This window comes from Falco naumanni, chromosome 2 (assembly GCF_017639655.2).
Source record: "Falco naumanni isolate bFalNau1 chromosome 2, bFalNau1.pat, whole genome shotgun sequence".
Lineage (NCBI taxonomy): Eukaryota > Metazoa > Chordata > Aves > Falconiformes > Falconidae > Falco > Falco naumanni.
In genome coordinates, this window is record NC_054055.1 from 97,642,192 (window position 1) to 97,657,858 (window position 15,667).

Below are 15,667 nucleotides of genomic sequence, written 5' to 3' on the forward strand. Positions count from 1 at the left end.
ATGAATCTTAATGTGAAAACTGATTCTCGTGACAACATTATTGTGCTCCACGCTTTCTGTGTGCTGCTACTTTCAAATCAAATTTGTCCAATTTAGTGATAAAACCAACTTTACCTGCCAACTCTATCAGAAAGTCAGGTAGGTACCTTTCCTCAGAACATCCATGATGAAATATTTTATTCTGCTCCCTGTCACAACTGGGAAATTGTATATTCTTTACCTTTTGTGCATAGATATAGTTGTGATTATGACTGACTGCAGTATGACTCCCTAAGTTGGATCCCGGGACAGAACTGCATTTTAAGGCTTAGAAACTGAGGTTCTGTAGACATCCTCCAACTTACTACTCGTATCAACAGAAGTATATCTATGCAGATATTCTAAGCTCACGGCACATAAAAAGTAGCACAAATGAACTTAGCACTCTTTCTTCAAAATAAAATAAATTGTTAGCACACAGTAACCTGCTCATGTGTCCTTAAGTTTAAAATTCTATGCTCCAGAAAAAACACAATTCAGTTTTATTTTCTTACAGGTTCAGGGCTAACAGTAGTTCGCAACAAACAACCAAAACCTCTCCCAAGTGTATGCATCAATAAAGTACTCTGAGTAGCTACATTACAATAAAAGCGGCCTCTTTTCATTTAGAGTAGATTTATGCCACCTTTTCATATAAAACTTACTGTACTTGTACACAAGCAATATAATAAAGCCTATTCCTGTCTGAAACCACAATCATACAAATCAAAAACCCTTCAGCTACCTACTGCTAATAGTACAATGCTAATGTGGATATGCTGCTGGGACAAAAAGGTGGTAATAACCTTTAGCTTTGGACTGGTATTAGCAGTGCAAAGTAGCTTCCACCCAAGCAAATGATGAAAGCCAGATGGTACTTCACTGGCAAAACAGGCAAGGAGGAATAACATAACCACTTTATATTAACTCTGGTGTCCAGACTTTCTGAAGTAGGTCCAACCTTCAGATCTGAGGATCTCTCTCCATCAGAAAGCCTCTTCTGGTTTAGCAGAGATACCATGCACACAGTAGGAAGTGTGTCTTTGCCATCAAGGACCCACCGTCTTCCCAAGTGACACTAGGTACAATGATAGAAAAACCCACAGTCTGGCAGATGGCGCCTCTGCCAGCATTTTTTATGGCCCTGAGGAGGGCCCTTTCCTCTCTTTCCTGTCCACTCCTCATCAGCAGAGCCCTACGGTGTAGGCCAAGCCAGAAATGGCAGCCACGCTGTCAGGGGACAGCAAACTGACCTGCAAAACTAGGCAGCAGCATGGCATTGGGGATGTGCTGTCAGTCTCAAAAGCTAGAATGAAGTATGCAACGCACAGGCACAAGAAAGAAAGAGCAACTGAAAAGAAATGAGACAAAATAAACCACACGTGCTGCTTCCCCCCACCCCCTTTTTTTAAAAAAAGTTTTTTTTTGCCATCAGTTTAAAGAGAGCTGAGTTCAAACTTGAAAGCAAGCTGTCTCTGGGGTTCTCAATCTAGAACCACTATTTGAAATAAAAGAAAATCCATTTGCAGACTGCTTAGGCCTTACACGGCCTTGTGCAAACATGATCATCGCTATGGAATATACTTGACAATGCTAATGAGAAAATCCATTTGTGTGAGAATATTATTTAAGACAAGTTCTGTTGTGTGTTGGAGCTGTCAACATTCTCATGACTTTTGGTCCTCTGGGTACACTTCAGACTCCCTCATTTAAACACTCCAGAAATGGTGTCAAATGCAGGAGAAAGGACACCGAAACTTCCTTCCCTAAGAAGGGCTTCAGCATTGTGCTCACAAGCACATTTTTCAACAAATTCTTGTAATTTAAATGTATTTCTTTTGTATCCAGGTGGGCATGCAAAGGCATCCTGACTTTCAGTATTACTGAAGATACCGTAATACTATATTCTTGAAGAGGATTTAAAAGTCCTGAAGAGAGTGGGTTTTTTTCTCTTTCCCCACTCTATGGAAGCCAGAAGGTGCACAGCATACTATCACTTCAAAGCTAACAGAGAAGCCAGAGAGGGTATATATAGGATAGGGAGACTCAATAAATCCTAACATAGTATTGTAAATGTACATTCTAGTTCAAGAAAACCAAGAATGAAGTGCTGAGAAATTAAAGCTATTAATCTGAATTATTTTATTCATTTCCATGATCCCACTGCAAAGACTGTAGAATCTGTAGGGAGACTTCACTAGATTTTTGGTGTGAATAAGGCATAACATCATTACGTCAATGGAGCACCAGTACAATCTGGGAAAAGCTTATTACTGATGAAACTGAAAAATAAAGCGGAATGCATGTCAGCCCAGCAAAGCACACAACTGATTTCTAGGTTTGATTGTGTGGAAAGGGAGAAGTTATAGGAGAATAAAAGACTGTGAAAGGTGCTCCATTTTTAGAACACAGAGAACGCAAAATTGTAAACATTTTATAGTAGGCCTGGTTTGGGGCCTAACATCAGCAGCCTAGCATTCACTTGTGTAATAAAAATGCCAGCAGAGATCTCTCCAAAGCAGCTCTACATTATTAATCCATTGAAATATTTATTAGGCAAGACAGAACATCAATAACATTATCTTCTCAGTTTTCTAATTTAAAAAATATTTAGAATTGTATTAGATAGGTCTAATACTCGAACCACTTTGTTGCAATGCTTTTTTTAAAGATAAAAACCCTCTTCTAGCCACATCTGAATTAATTATTCTTCTCTTCAGAATTATGACTCAGCGAATATCAGTATAAAGAAGCTCAGAATCATCCAATCCAGCCAGCTGTTTTCAGGAGACAGGAAGCCTTGATCAATAATAATGTATCATTTGTATTAAGCTGCTGCCTAGGAATCCTAACCATGAGTCTTACATGCAAGATGATATCAAAATCTAGAAAAATCCAGATGAAAAAAGATACAAGATAATCCTTGTTCCCGGAAGTTATAATTTAAGAATAAAATCAGAGATGTGGGATGGATGTATTATGGTAGATGAAAATTGTAAGAAAACAATGCATATGTCTCCAGGCCACATTGCAAAGGAGATATTCATACTAGCTTGAGTACTGCAAGAAACACCAAGTTCCATGCTATTGAATTTTTCCTGTAGTAAAGTATAACTGGCCCAGATAATGCACTGCCCTAAAGAAGCTGCACTATTTTGCTAGCCATGCTAACTTGGGCTTCTGTACAAAACCCCACACTGTGCAGTACTGTTACAGCCAATAAACAAACATCGCTCAGCATTTTCAATTCAATAATTTGTCCTTCTTTGTTTTAAAGTGGACACCTCTTAGAGTCACCTGATCAGACTGTCACACTCTGCCCAAATGCATGTTGTCACAGACCTTGTGGGATCCATCCAAAACAAGGGACATCATAAAAGCAGTCAGTTGGGTAACAAGCCTGCTCCAAAAAGCACTGCAGTGAAGCCTTGCTCAGAGGGAAGGAGCAGCCCTGCCAGCTTCCATGCTGGCACAGCAGTATGAAACAGGTATTCTTTCCAAAGGGTTTTTTTCAAAACAAATACTGCAGTTTTCTCTCCAGTACCATTTTCAGACCCCTCTGCTCTAGTTTTTAAAATAGAAATGACGGTGGCAGAAGAATAAATGAAGCAAACTGTAGCAAACTGTAATATCTCCTACAAATAGCATCCCTTCTATTCCTTTGATACGCACACAACTTCAATGTGTAGTTCCTTGAAAAAGCCTTTTTTTTCCCCCCAATACGAAAACAAGGTTACGTGGACAGCTCTAGAAAACACAAAGGAAACACAGTGAGGGCTTACATTCACAAGAACACATCTTCTGTTTGACATTGGTGCAGCTGCAGTGATCTCTGTGCAGCATTTCCCCTAGGCTTGCAGCGACACTGAAGCAGCACAGCCGACCTCTGGAAGAGGGAATCGGCTACATGGGCACTCTTGTGTTTCCAACCAATGTGCAGTGTAGCATCCACAGAACTGGAGGTGTTCTAGTATAGGTTTCACAGTGCTACATTTAACAGAGAAAAAGGGAGCCAAACATCTTTCTCTCTACAGCTCATTACAAAAGAAGAGTACTCTACCTTTTGCCTTCAACTGATTTAGACTGCATAGGTTGTGACTATGCTCAAAAGCAACACTGGCCCTGCAGAAAAGGCTTATTGCACTATTGTGTTAGAGATGACAGGGAAGAAGAGGAAAAGCTTATTCAGGGAAAGAAATAAGCTCTCAGAAACCAATGTACATCAGTGCCACAATATTGATACTCCCAGCAGTTACCTGAAAACAACACTTCTGAAACACTGCTTGGAAGCTGGTAGGGAAGCCCACAGTTAAAGGCAACATGCCTGGCTCTGTCTGGGTTTTTTGCTTGTTTATTTTTCCCCTACTCTTTTCTTTTTTCCTCTTCCTTAGTACTGTAAACAGATGCAGATGATTATGAGCCTGGCTGTTAAGAGCTCTGGTTGTTTCAGACCAGAGAACTCCCCTGCATAACCTACCAGACAGAAGGGGTTACGTGAGCCCAGGGCTGCAGTGCTTCCATGGCAGCTCACAGGCTAGCCTACATTTGCTTGAGCAGTCGATGAAGGATTAAGCCCAGCAGATGTGTACAACAGATAATTGTCACATCTTTAACCACCACAGCTAAATCTACCAGAGTTTATGAGACATTTATTTTACAGGGCCAAATGCTAAAGGAGCTAATCGCTCTTATTAAGAGACTTCCCATGATATTCCAAAATAAGTTACTTGCTCTCCTAGAGTTCATGATAACATTTCTGCCTTTTTCAACAGGATACTGAAGAGATCTAATTCATTAAAGCATCAAAATCATTTGAAGAATGGAAGGAAACAAACTGCTGCAAAAAGCTAGTACAATTTGCTAGAAATTGTTTTTATTATCCCACTTAGTAATGGGCTAGCGCACTTGAACAGCAGAGAATTTTGTAGTAGGCTATTCAGAGGAAGTCGTTTTGTGCAGATCATTTCTGCGTTACTATTAAAACCTTCTTGGCCTAGAGATACTTCAATGTAATGGTTATATGCATCTCTATTTCACAACACATGATGTCTACTAATAATGCAATACTATGTCACTCAAAAGGTCAGAAAATTAAGAAAGTAATTTTAGAAGCACTAAATACTTTAGAAAACAACACTTCATTAATATCATCACTAAAAAGTGAGTGATTACAGTACCAGCACTGCAGAAGACAAATTTCTAACCTAAAATCTCACCTTGTATGTATGTGTGTGTATATATATTCGTGCATATGCATAGAGACACACACGCGCACACCCCTATCTGGGAAGGGTTCCCAAGGAGCACTGATGAGCACTTGGAATGGCTCCTTCCTACCCTTCCTCTGAAGAAGCCAACTCTTGAAGCAGACCAGCCAGAATGACAGTGCTGAATGACAAATTTGCAAGGACTAAAGGCAGGCAGCTACCTGGAAAGAAAAAGGATTCTTCATAGTGTATTTATAAATGCTAAATGGCCCGGGAAACTGCTGAGAGATTTCTTATGCTCAGATCCTCATTTTCTCTTGCGTGGTCATCCCTGGGACAGCTCTGGAAAACAAGGCAGCCATTTTCTCATAAGCTGTTACACTCAGCAAACCAGATTGAAGTGCTTGATAAGCTGCTGTTCTCTTCCGTGCCTGCAGCGATCCGAGGGGAAAAACAACCCATCACCCACAAACAGGTACAACCACAGCCATTTCTGTACTTGCCTGGTATGAGTCAGGGTGCAGCAGTGCAGATGGGGCTGGGGGAGGGGGGAGGGAGGGAGGGAGGCGGGAAGGAGGGAAGGATGGGGAGGCCTGGATGCGAACACATCAATATGCATAGCGAGTGCCTGCCCTATGCCAGCTGCTGATCCTACAGTTCAACCCTGCAAAACCTTACCAACCTGCGAAATAATGCTGCTTCCTTACACTTCTGCCTTTCCAAAAAATTAGCTGCTGCTGTTAGAAAATACTTTGCTTTTGCAGAACCTGTAGGTCTAAGATACTGCCTTGTGCACGGTGTGAAAAACGGCTCCAAACCTTGGGGTCAGGATGGGAAGGAAGTGATTGTAATGAGCATGAAATTTAATGTGCAGACACACACACACACACACACACACACGTATATGTGCACCTGTATGCATGCACATACATGACCTAATTTTTGTAACCAACGTGGCTGTAAGCAACCTCTCTCACGTGTAGGTAACCTCACTCAAATTGTTTGGGGACCAGACTCTCAAAACCACTGAGCACCCCAACAGTGTACAAAACTGGATATTCAAAATAGCTGATCGCTTGAGAATATAAAGGTCTGTACCCACATCTAAAGCAAGAAGCCATGATACCTACACTTACATCTACTTTTGTTTTCTATTATAATCCTCTTTCTTGTCATTTTTGTAAATCTCCCTATTTTACAGCAGTGTTTTGAAATTGACAGCAAGAATCCCTGGGCACAGGGAGATGCCTTTTTAGTCCCATGGAAAATGTGTTCAGACTTGGCTATGCTCAAAAACTGCTGGGGAAAAAAAATCCCACATAGTTTTCGTCAGCTAAGACTACTAAAAAACAGCTGCTGGGTTCCCCCCACTATACCATGCGTGCTGCCCACCCAGCCCTGGCTTTTCATTTCAACGCAAAGTCAGGCTCCAGCCAGCCCCCAGGCGGCCAGCGGCTCTGCTGGGTCACCCAGCCAGGCCTGAAGGAAGCCCAACTGGTGGGGGACACACATTTGGTCACTTATGATGGCTTCTGCTTGACTGGCATAAGCATGCTGCACCAGGCCCATTCTCTAGCCAGAGGCTGCACAAACAGAAGGTGATTCCCTGGAGCCGCCACAGCTGCCGTGTCTCAGGCTCAGCTCGGCCCACAGAGGGTCCTGGCAGACCCACCTGGCTTGGCTCTGCTGGTGCAAAGGTACGTTTAATTCATTACATCCAGCACAGCCATCCCTTTCCAATGGCTGGTCCACAAGAGACAGCAGTACAATCCTGCCACCTAAGGTACTTGTGTAGGTAAGCTTTAAGAGAGTTTGTCACACAGTGCCAACGGCCAGAAATCCCAAACCTAGGACCACTGTCAATACTATGTGTTTTTAGCACTACACCTTGGAAGTTTCCTTTCTCTACAGAAAACAGTAAAACAGCTATGAAGACTACACATAAAAGAAAATGGCATTAAGACTGTGCAAACCCTAAATATGAGAACAGCACATCCAAGCTGCCAAAATGTAGGGCATCTCCTCCTCCTTGCTTCCCCTAGCCAGAGGCACAGCCTTGCTCTAACCTCTCCCTTCCCACCACCCCCCGCCCCCGCTGGGCTCTGGGCAGCTCCCACCACTGCCCACTGCTGCTCCCACCTTTGGCAAACAGCAGCAGCTGAACTCTGGCACAACACTAACAAGGATGTTTCTTGCCCTAGTGCCTGCTCCAGCTTTTCAGCGCAAGCATTAACTTCGCCCCTGTAACCCTGACATTTGTACTTTCATATGTGCTTGCTAAGGCTGTTAAATCAAGATGGTACCCAACCTACCATTCCTAGTGCCACCAACTCTGTAACTGTTTCCCAGAGTTACTACATTACTTCACACGATGCTTTGCAATGGGGCTACCATAAAGGATGGCAGTAGACCAAAGGTGACTCTTGCTAGCTTTACAGAATCCCAAGAAGACAGAAAGTTTGAATAAACACAAGGGAGTGCCTGTCCTTCAAAGACATTACGCCCTCATCTGTCACAAAAACTACTGAAGCATGGCCACATTCTGCATGACTAGCTGATGAAGAACCACTTTGTTCTATGACCACTGATTTTTACTGCATAAAGTAGTAAGTCTTGTTTTTTCTGCCAAGTATACACACACCAAGGCATTTTTTAATATATTTTATTTTGGAATGCAGGATACTGTAAGGTTCAGAGTAGAAAGTTTCCTCACTCCACTAAAATTCCAAGTATGTAAAACCACAGCTCTATCAATCATGCCATCTGTGCTAGAAATGCCATTCTTTCCTCTCTCTCTCTCTCTCATTCTCTCTCTCTCTCTCCCCCCCCCCTTTTTTTTTCTCCCCGTCTTTTTGCCATGTGCAGGTGGTAACGTCTAAAAATGTATCACAGAAGAGATATGTAAAACCAGACTACTCCTTTTCTTAATCAAAACAGTAAGTAGAAATGGACCCATGCTGACCTAGCTCTTATCTCCTGGCACTGGAGGTTTTTCACTAGACCAGCAATCCTTGTGCTGAAATGCAGTTTCCAGAAGGGAAGCACACAGTTCTTCACACCTGTTTGATACCATCAAACCAGATAAAATGGCTTGATCTCTTCCAGGAAGGATGGAGTTCAGCGGTGGAGCAAGGAGTCAGACAAGCACCATATGGCCAGAAGGGAGGGAAGACAAAAGCAAGGGCTGAACCATCTCTCAGCAGCAGCAAGAGTTACACTGGCTCAGCTGTGTTGTCTAATCAAGTATTCTAAATCAATTAAGACTGAAGCCAATTTGTACACATGAATCTTTGTATTTGTAAATGAACCTAAGTATTTCACAGTAATATTCCATACAGTTTAATTCCTGTAGTACATGGACTGGCTGAGCTCATTAGCCATGAAAACATGCAGTTTTATCAGGCAAGCTTTTGTCCAGCAACACAAAAAGTGAGCAGTGAATGAATGAACCCCTCCCTGCCCTGTAATACAATGGTCCCCAATGCAGGAATGTCGGTTAAGGTCAGATAACAGTAAAGGTGCTCTCTGTTGTTTGGAACTGTCACCAGGTTCAAGCTCCAGCCTGCTGAGGCCTTTTCATAACATCATCATCATCATCATGAGAGAGTTTATTGACATCAGTCATCTGGTGGTAAGACCACCAGTGTTCCTAAATAATTCTCACACATCTTCCCAAAATATTACATTTCTCAAAGGTTTTAAAGAGAACAGAAACCCACTTTTTTTGCCTGGAGAGCATTTCCCCAGGTTTTTATTTGGGTGGTGATGTTCAAGCAGAGGCAGGGTGGCTGCAGACACCCACTGAGGTAATTCTCCACACGTGCCTGCCTCGCCTCTCTACACAAATGGCTGAGTCACTTGTTATTCAGTGGCCCATGATGGCAAATTTTAGCCCAGTTCTAGGCAGACCAGATCCGGCAATGGTTTGCTTTAAAAAGGGTGCACAGCAAAGTAAAGCATTTCAGCAGTGACTCAGTGTTGTGTATTAATAGCCAGCCTAAGCTTATTTAAGGCCCTACTGTTGCCATGTGTCAGGGGCAGGGGCTGGATCAGACTGTTGATCTGACTGAAAGCTCATCTCGCAAATAAAACCATTCTTCAGCACTGTGTGGCAGCACGATGACAGAGCTGACAGCACCCAGGGAGCAGAAGCACGGGTCAAGAAGGGGAGGGAAGGCAGGATGGGCCCTTCGGGAGCTGTTGCATTTGAATCATCTCAGGTCAACTGTGAAGAGCTGGGATTCCCTTGGCCCACAGGAGGAAACAGAGGCCGTGAAGCTGCTGAAGTTGCAAAGAATTGGGCCCCACATACAAGTCTTTATACCCACCGTGCAAAGTGAGTGGAACAGAAAACAGTGTTTAGAAGCATCTTGTATACTTATTCTGCATGCACATAAATACCTGTGTGCAGAAATGAAGAGAATCAGCTCCCAGTATATGCTTTTGGTCAAACTGGAAAGCACAGTGAGGTGAGAAATAGAAAGAGTCACCATAATCTGATTAGCTGTGTAATCAAGACTAAACTGGGAGATCAATAAGGGAAACTATAAGGAGGGTTTTCCCCATTTTCTCTCCAGCATACTGTGCTGAAAATCTGGTGAAAATCTAATGGGATAAAGTAACAGATGGTAGGTAGACACCCAGGGGACATGGAATATGTTTAAAGACAATACTGGCTAACACTATGATTAAGAGTATATAAAATATCACAAGCCACTGAGTTGAACTAGCATTTAAGTAGTAAGGCCATAAACCCCTTAATATTCTAGGTTAGACTTACATAGTTTTATAGATACAAGACAAATAGGAAGAACACTTACAAAAAGGCTCTACATTACGCAAGTATCTGGGCTATTTAAGGGAATGGCTCTTGACCGTGTCTTGAGAAACGTGGCAAACTCCATGAATTCAATACAGGATAAAATAAAAAGGACATGCAACTAAATTAATCAGCAGAGATTAACAATAAATAATGGACTGAATGTACTGAAAACTTGGGTTATGTTTCTGGAAACATATGTTCTGGGAACAAAACAAGCCACCAGTGGAGCTGAGCAAACCATTATCATCTGGGCAACCTGAAGCCTACCTGACAGTATATCATTCTACCAGGTCTGTAAGGACTCTGGGGAAAAAAACCTGTATCAATTCCCATCCATTTTCTCAAACACAAATACATCAATAACTTCCAGCAAAATCTTCCACGTAACCCACTGTTCTTCCAGTTAGTACACATGCAGGAGTACAGATTGCAGTCTGTAAGCTGAACACACAAGCAGGCCAGCTCAAAGTAGCCTCTCATGCTCAGGCAACACTTTCATTTTTTTTCTTGGGTACGGTCCAGTTTCCTATACCAGCCTAGTGAAAACTACGGTGGTCCCGTGTCTTCCAAATATTTGCCAACAATTAAATAATAACTATAAACAATACAGTCCAGCTGTAGAACCGCTTATGTCTCCATAAAATAAATAAACATTATATATATGTAAACTCCAGAAATATACAGATAGATGGATACACACACACACACTAGAGTTTTAAATGGAGTAGATGTAAACAAATGATATAAAAAAATATAAACCAATGCTGCATTATTATAAGCCAGTTATTTATGTAGATTTATTTTAAAATATGTCTGATTGCATTCATAGCACTGATGAAGAGAACAGTAATGCACTAAACATCATTAAACACTTAAACTAAAATTTCTCCTTGATCACCCCTTCACAACCACTTTGACTCCACTTTGCCACCCCAGACAAGAATAACCACATGACCTGAAGGTCAGAAAATTCTTACTCCATTATGAGAGCAAAGTGAATAATTTCCAAAAGCAGAGCCCTCTCCCATGCACAACCCTGCTTCTGGCTCTCCCATCTCCAACTGGCACTAATTTAAATTAGGGGATTGGTAGCTTTAGCACTTCAGCTGATATCAATTACCATTATATCATGCAAAGCACTCCCTAAAGTAATCAGGAACCTAGCTGCTTATGGAAATAGTGTAAAAACTGCACCAGAATGAAATAGAAGCCAGTATACAGCAGAGACACAACCAGCCCCTCTGTAAGAAAAAAAAAAAAGATTTAAATGGGCAGCTGCATTCTGCATCAGCAGAATTACAACCACTTCTGTGAATGGTTTTAAGGTGCATATAGAGGTCACTGTCTTCTACAGATTGGGTTACTGCAAAGCCGGTGGATAGTAACTATAGCAAGGAAGCAACAGAGTACTGGACTGCCTTAAAACAGCTGAGGAGAAACAGAATAAGCCAGAATGAAGCCGACTCTGATGCAGCTTCAGAGCAGGCATCGTCCTCTACTTTACTCACAGCTAGCTCTTGAAAACTTTGCAGTGTTTTTACAACCATAAAATCCAATAAAACAAGCCCCAAAACACACTAATTTTTTTATTTTTTTTTTTAATCCTAGTCCAGGAAAACGGTGAGAGGTAACGAGCTTGGGCCCAATTAATTACGATACAAGGAACGGACAAGAAACACACACTTAGGAAGCCTAACTTGTAACAGCCATCTTTCATTGTTGTGCTTGTGTCTGTTCTTGGTATATACCCCCTATTTTGCCCAGATACAAAGTATGTTAAGGATGCTTAAACCAGTACCTGTCCTATAGGGCAATGCTTGCTCAACTGAGGAGCCAACTCAAGTCACTCAGGGCTCACCTTGCACATACCGAAAGGGCAGATATAGATAGGCTTCCTGGCACCCTTCCATCCTACAATTTCCTACCGCTATTATACTGATCATTCAAATCTAATTTTAACAAGCAAGCAACCATTGTTACAAGACAGAAGGAAAAGACTTTAAACACATTTTCATGCTTTTCAACATCTGCATATTTGTCTTGCTTTTGTTTCTGGAAAGGAGCACGGAAGAGGAAAATAAGGGAAGCACTTTCCCAGGTAGGGAGCTAAGATGTCAGTGCTGTCACTTCTCATTTCCTAAACAAGCCGAATTTTTCCAAACAATACATGGGTAGCAGAAGGGTATTATTAATTTAAGAACTAATTCACTAAATTTAGACTAAAAAGTCTAAAAACCATGCTACACTAACAAAGCGATTTTGAAAAACATATTCCCCTAAGATCACATAAAAATAATGGGTTTTGTTTCAAAAATACGAAACATTTTCCACATGCTTTGGTAAAATCAAGTCCTACACAGCCACAGTATTTATTTTTTTAAATAACTAGCTATACGCATCTCTTCACAGCTAAGTCTGTGTGTAAATGAAACGCCTCCACCAGTTCAGAAAGAATCTAAAAATTTCCTTCATTGTATACTATCTCACAAGAAGACACCACTGACCATGTTTCTAAGTGTTAGCATAAGAGATCAGAAAAAAACAGAAGAATTTGAATGTTCTTCTACCTATTTTCAGATGGCTTTCAAAAGCGAAGTCAAAACAGAATAATGAAGAGTTGAGTTCATTAGTCGCACAGCAGAAGACATCATCCCATAAAATGTGCATTGGTAGTGAAAAGTTGCAAGGGGTAAGATAACCACTGAACATGATCAGTTCTGAAGATTATCATAGAAAAAGGACATAAACATGGTTCCAATAACCAAGGGTAAGACAACATCCATAGAAAAGTCATCCTGATAAGGAAGAAACAGCTCAGTTTGTTCTGAGTTAAAACACAATCAAGTTAGCTATGTGGCACATCCTGCTGTTTATAACACATAATTTTAACAGAAGATTAAAGCCATCTGCAGGTCTCCTAAACAAAACAAATGCTATACTGTGGTGCTGAAATATGTAAGGTGCTTCCATTACCTAGAATTCATATATTAGAAGGCTATTTTTACATTGGAATGGGAAATATCTAATATCATTTAACACTCTAACAGGTACAGAAAATATTACCTGTGTAACACACTGCCTAGGTTTTACAGCCTGCATAAAATACACCGTTACACTGTTGACTGAATGGCAGTAGTCAAAACATGGGGGATCAAGTCCTCTTAGACATTACGGAACATCCACAAGGTATTTAATTTGATCCCCTTGTTCAAGTGAGGGGCATTTGCATTCATTCACATTCAGCAAATGATTAATCTAAGAAAGCTAAGATTCTTGTCATTTATTCGTTTCTCCCAAACTCCATTTGTTCTTCTATGGAATTATGGCCATAAATAAAATGTTGCATTCAGACGGGCTGTGATACAGCCAGCCAATTTCACTGCAGATAAAGGTCAAAGAAAAAAAAATATTAAAAAACAAAATAACTTTTCCTTTGTTCCAAATTCTCTATATAAAACATCAGTGCCAAGCATTCAAGTAAACTCTGAGCGTCGTTCAGTCCTTACTGGGCTCTTAAACAGGCTGTACGTTTTATCTGCCATAATAGCAGCACTGGGCAGAAGGCATCATTTTTGGAGCAGGACAAGTTACTGAACTATTTCTTCAGTTTCTTGTACATTAACTACTGTGTTGCAGCTGTCACCCAGAAACATATGACCATCCTTCTCAGCTAAATAATCTGTATGTAAGCCCTAACCTTAACTGTAGACCTTCATAAGCATGAAGACAAGAAGAGACCAGTACATTATTTAACTGGGTTACCTCAACAACAGAAGTTTTACAACTCAAACATGCAATTCTTGCATTATACCTAACTTTGAAACATTGCAAGAAATCTGTATTTTAGAAATTCATCTGAACAGGATGTAAAAATTTTAGCTAATGGACAATTCCTCACCCCAATTTCAACAATTTTGCAGCTTTAAAATAGTTATGAATATTGGCGGAGTAACATAATCTGTTTCCTGTTTGATTTTTCTACCTTTAACTTATTTCCAGTGCATCTTTATTTCCCTAACTTCCACACAAAAGAGCCTTCTCATATCATAAATTTTCACACGCTTATTACGAGATGATGACCAACTCACAATTCCAGTCTCTATTTAACAAAACAGATTAGATTTTCTGTTTCCTACCAAAAGATGAGCTCTTCCAGAGCTTCCAAACTCTTTCTCTAATACATCCAAACATTTTGAGTTTCAGGTATGAGTACTGCTCCTCCACACTGCACCTCTGTACTAGTTAAATATTATCCATTCGATATGATGGCAAATACACTTTTTACTTGTTAATCTTAGAATCCTACATCAAAACATAGTATCACTGAATGGTAGATTTACATGCAAGCTGTACAGTATGGCTGCAGCGCACACCTCAAGATCCACAAATGAAAAATTCTGAAGGAGGTTTAGATATTATGGGCTTGCACAGATGAAAACAAAAAGACATCACTTTGCTATTCCTCATCACTATCTTTACAACTGAATAGTGCAACATGAAATAGTAAACTGAAAAGCACAGTAAGAAAACTTTACAACTAGAATCACCTGGAGATCTGGAATAGGGAAACAGGAGAAAAATGCTGGTATTTAGTCCAGAACGAGGATGTTCAGGAACAGCTCAACATAGCTTTTTTCAGTGACTAAAACTGGAGGCAGTAACTGCTGGATTTGCTTACAAATTCAGCCAGTGTTTTAGGGGCAGGATGCAGGACAGGCTTCTGCAAAAGCAGGCAAATACTTAAGCATGTGTTATTATCATACAGTATTAGCAGAGACATAGCTCTGTACATCTGGTTTCAAAGCACAGGAGATACTGCATCCACTGCTTTCCTCACCACAGATGTGCACACAAACCACTAGGCTGTTCTGGACTGATGCTTAACATTGACTGGATAGATTGGAAGTTGTAGGGAAAAGAAGGACATGGGACTTGATGCAATGAAAGGTAACATAGAAATACAAATGGAAAGTAACAAAGAGATACTACTTGGGAAAATGCAAGATATAACACATTTGATATATTAAAAAAAAAAAAAGTTAGTAATAAGAAAGGAAAGGAAAAAATGCACTGAGCCATAAATTAAGTAGGAGATATCATGGACAGGCAAGCTACATAGTAGAATTAAAAAAAAAAGAAAATAATCAGAAATCATGCTAGTAGATAAAAAATATATCCTCTATAAATTTAGGAGGACCTGGACTCCTGAATCTCCTGGTTAAATGGAGAGGAGTCTCTGAAAAGTGAAATCATGAAGTACTGACTTGAGTAAAGACTGACAGATACATTTGTACAGGTGAAAAAAGGCAAAGTGGGGCAAAGAGAAAGTGGGGTAATAGTTTACAAATATCTAAAGGAGGAATCTGCACAGCAGAAAGAGGAAAACATTTTTTTATCAGATATGGAAACTCAAGGAGGAGTAAATGGAAATTTTTGTTGGTTGGTGTTTTGTTTTTTTGTTTTTTTTTTTTTTAATGGAAAATACTGAGTGATTAGCAGGAAAAGCTTTTTGGAGGGGAACAAATGTTGACCTGTGAAAAAACTGCCAGAGGGAATACTGCAAAGCTACTGTTGGACAAAATAACAGAAAATGCGCTGATGGGAACAGTCATGTATCAGC

The 15,667-nt window shown here is 40.6% G+C and overlaps 1 protein-coding gene and 1 long non-coding RNA gene across 6 annotated transcripts in view; one reads left to right on the plus strand and one right to left on the minus strand.

The window, feature by feature from the left end:
* Positions 1–15,667, minus strand: part of TBL1X (transducin beta like 1 X-linked) — a 199,894-nt gene that overhangs the window by 119,965 nt on the left and 64,262 nt on the right. The gene's annotated exons all lie outside the window — the stretch shown is intronic.
* Positions 5,240–9,526, plus strand: LOC121082983. Its single transcript, XR_005826197.1, has 2 exons — positions 5,240–5,700; positions 8,331–9,526. It is a non-coding gene; the product is annotated as an uncharacterized LOC121082983 (long non-coding RNA).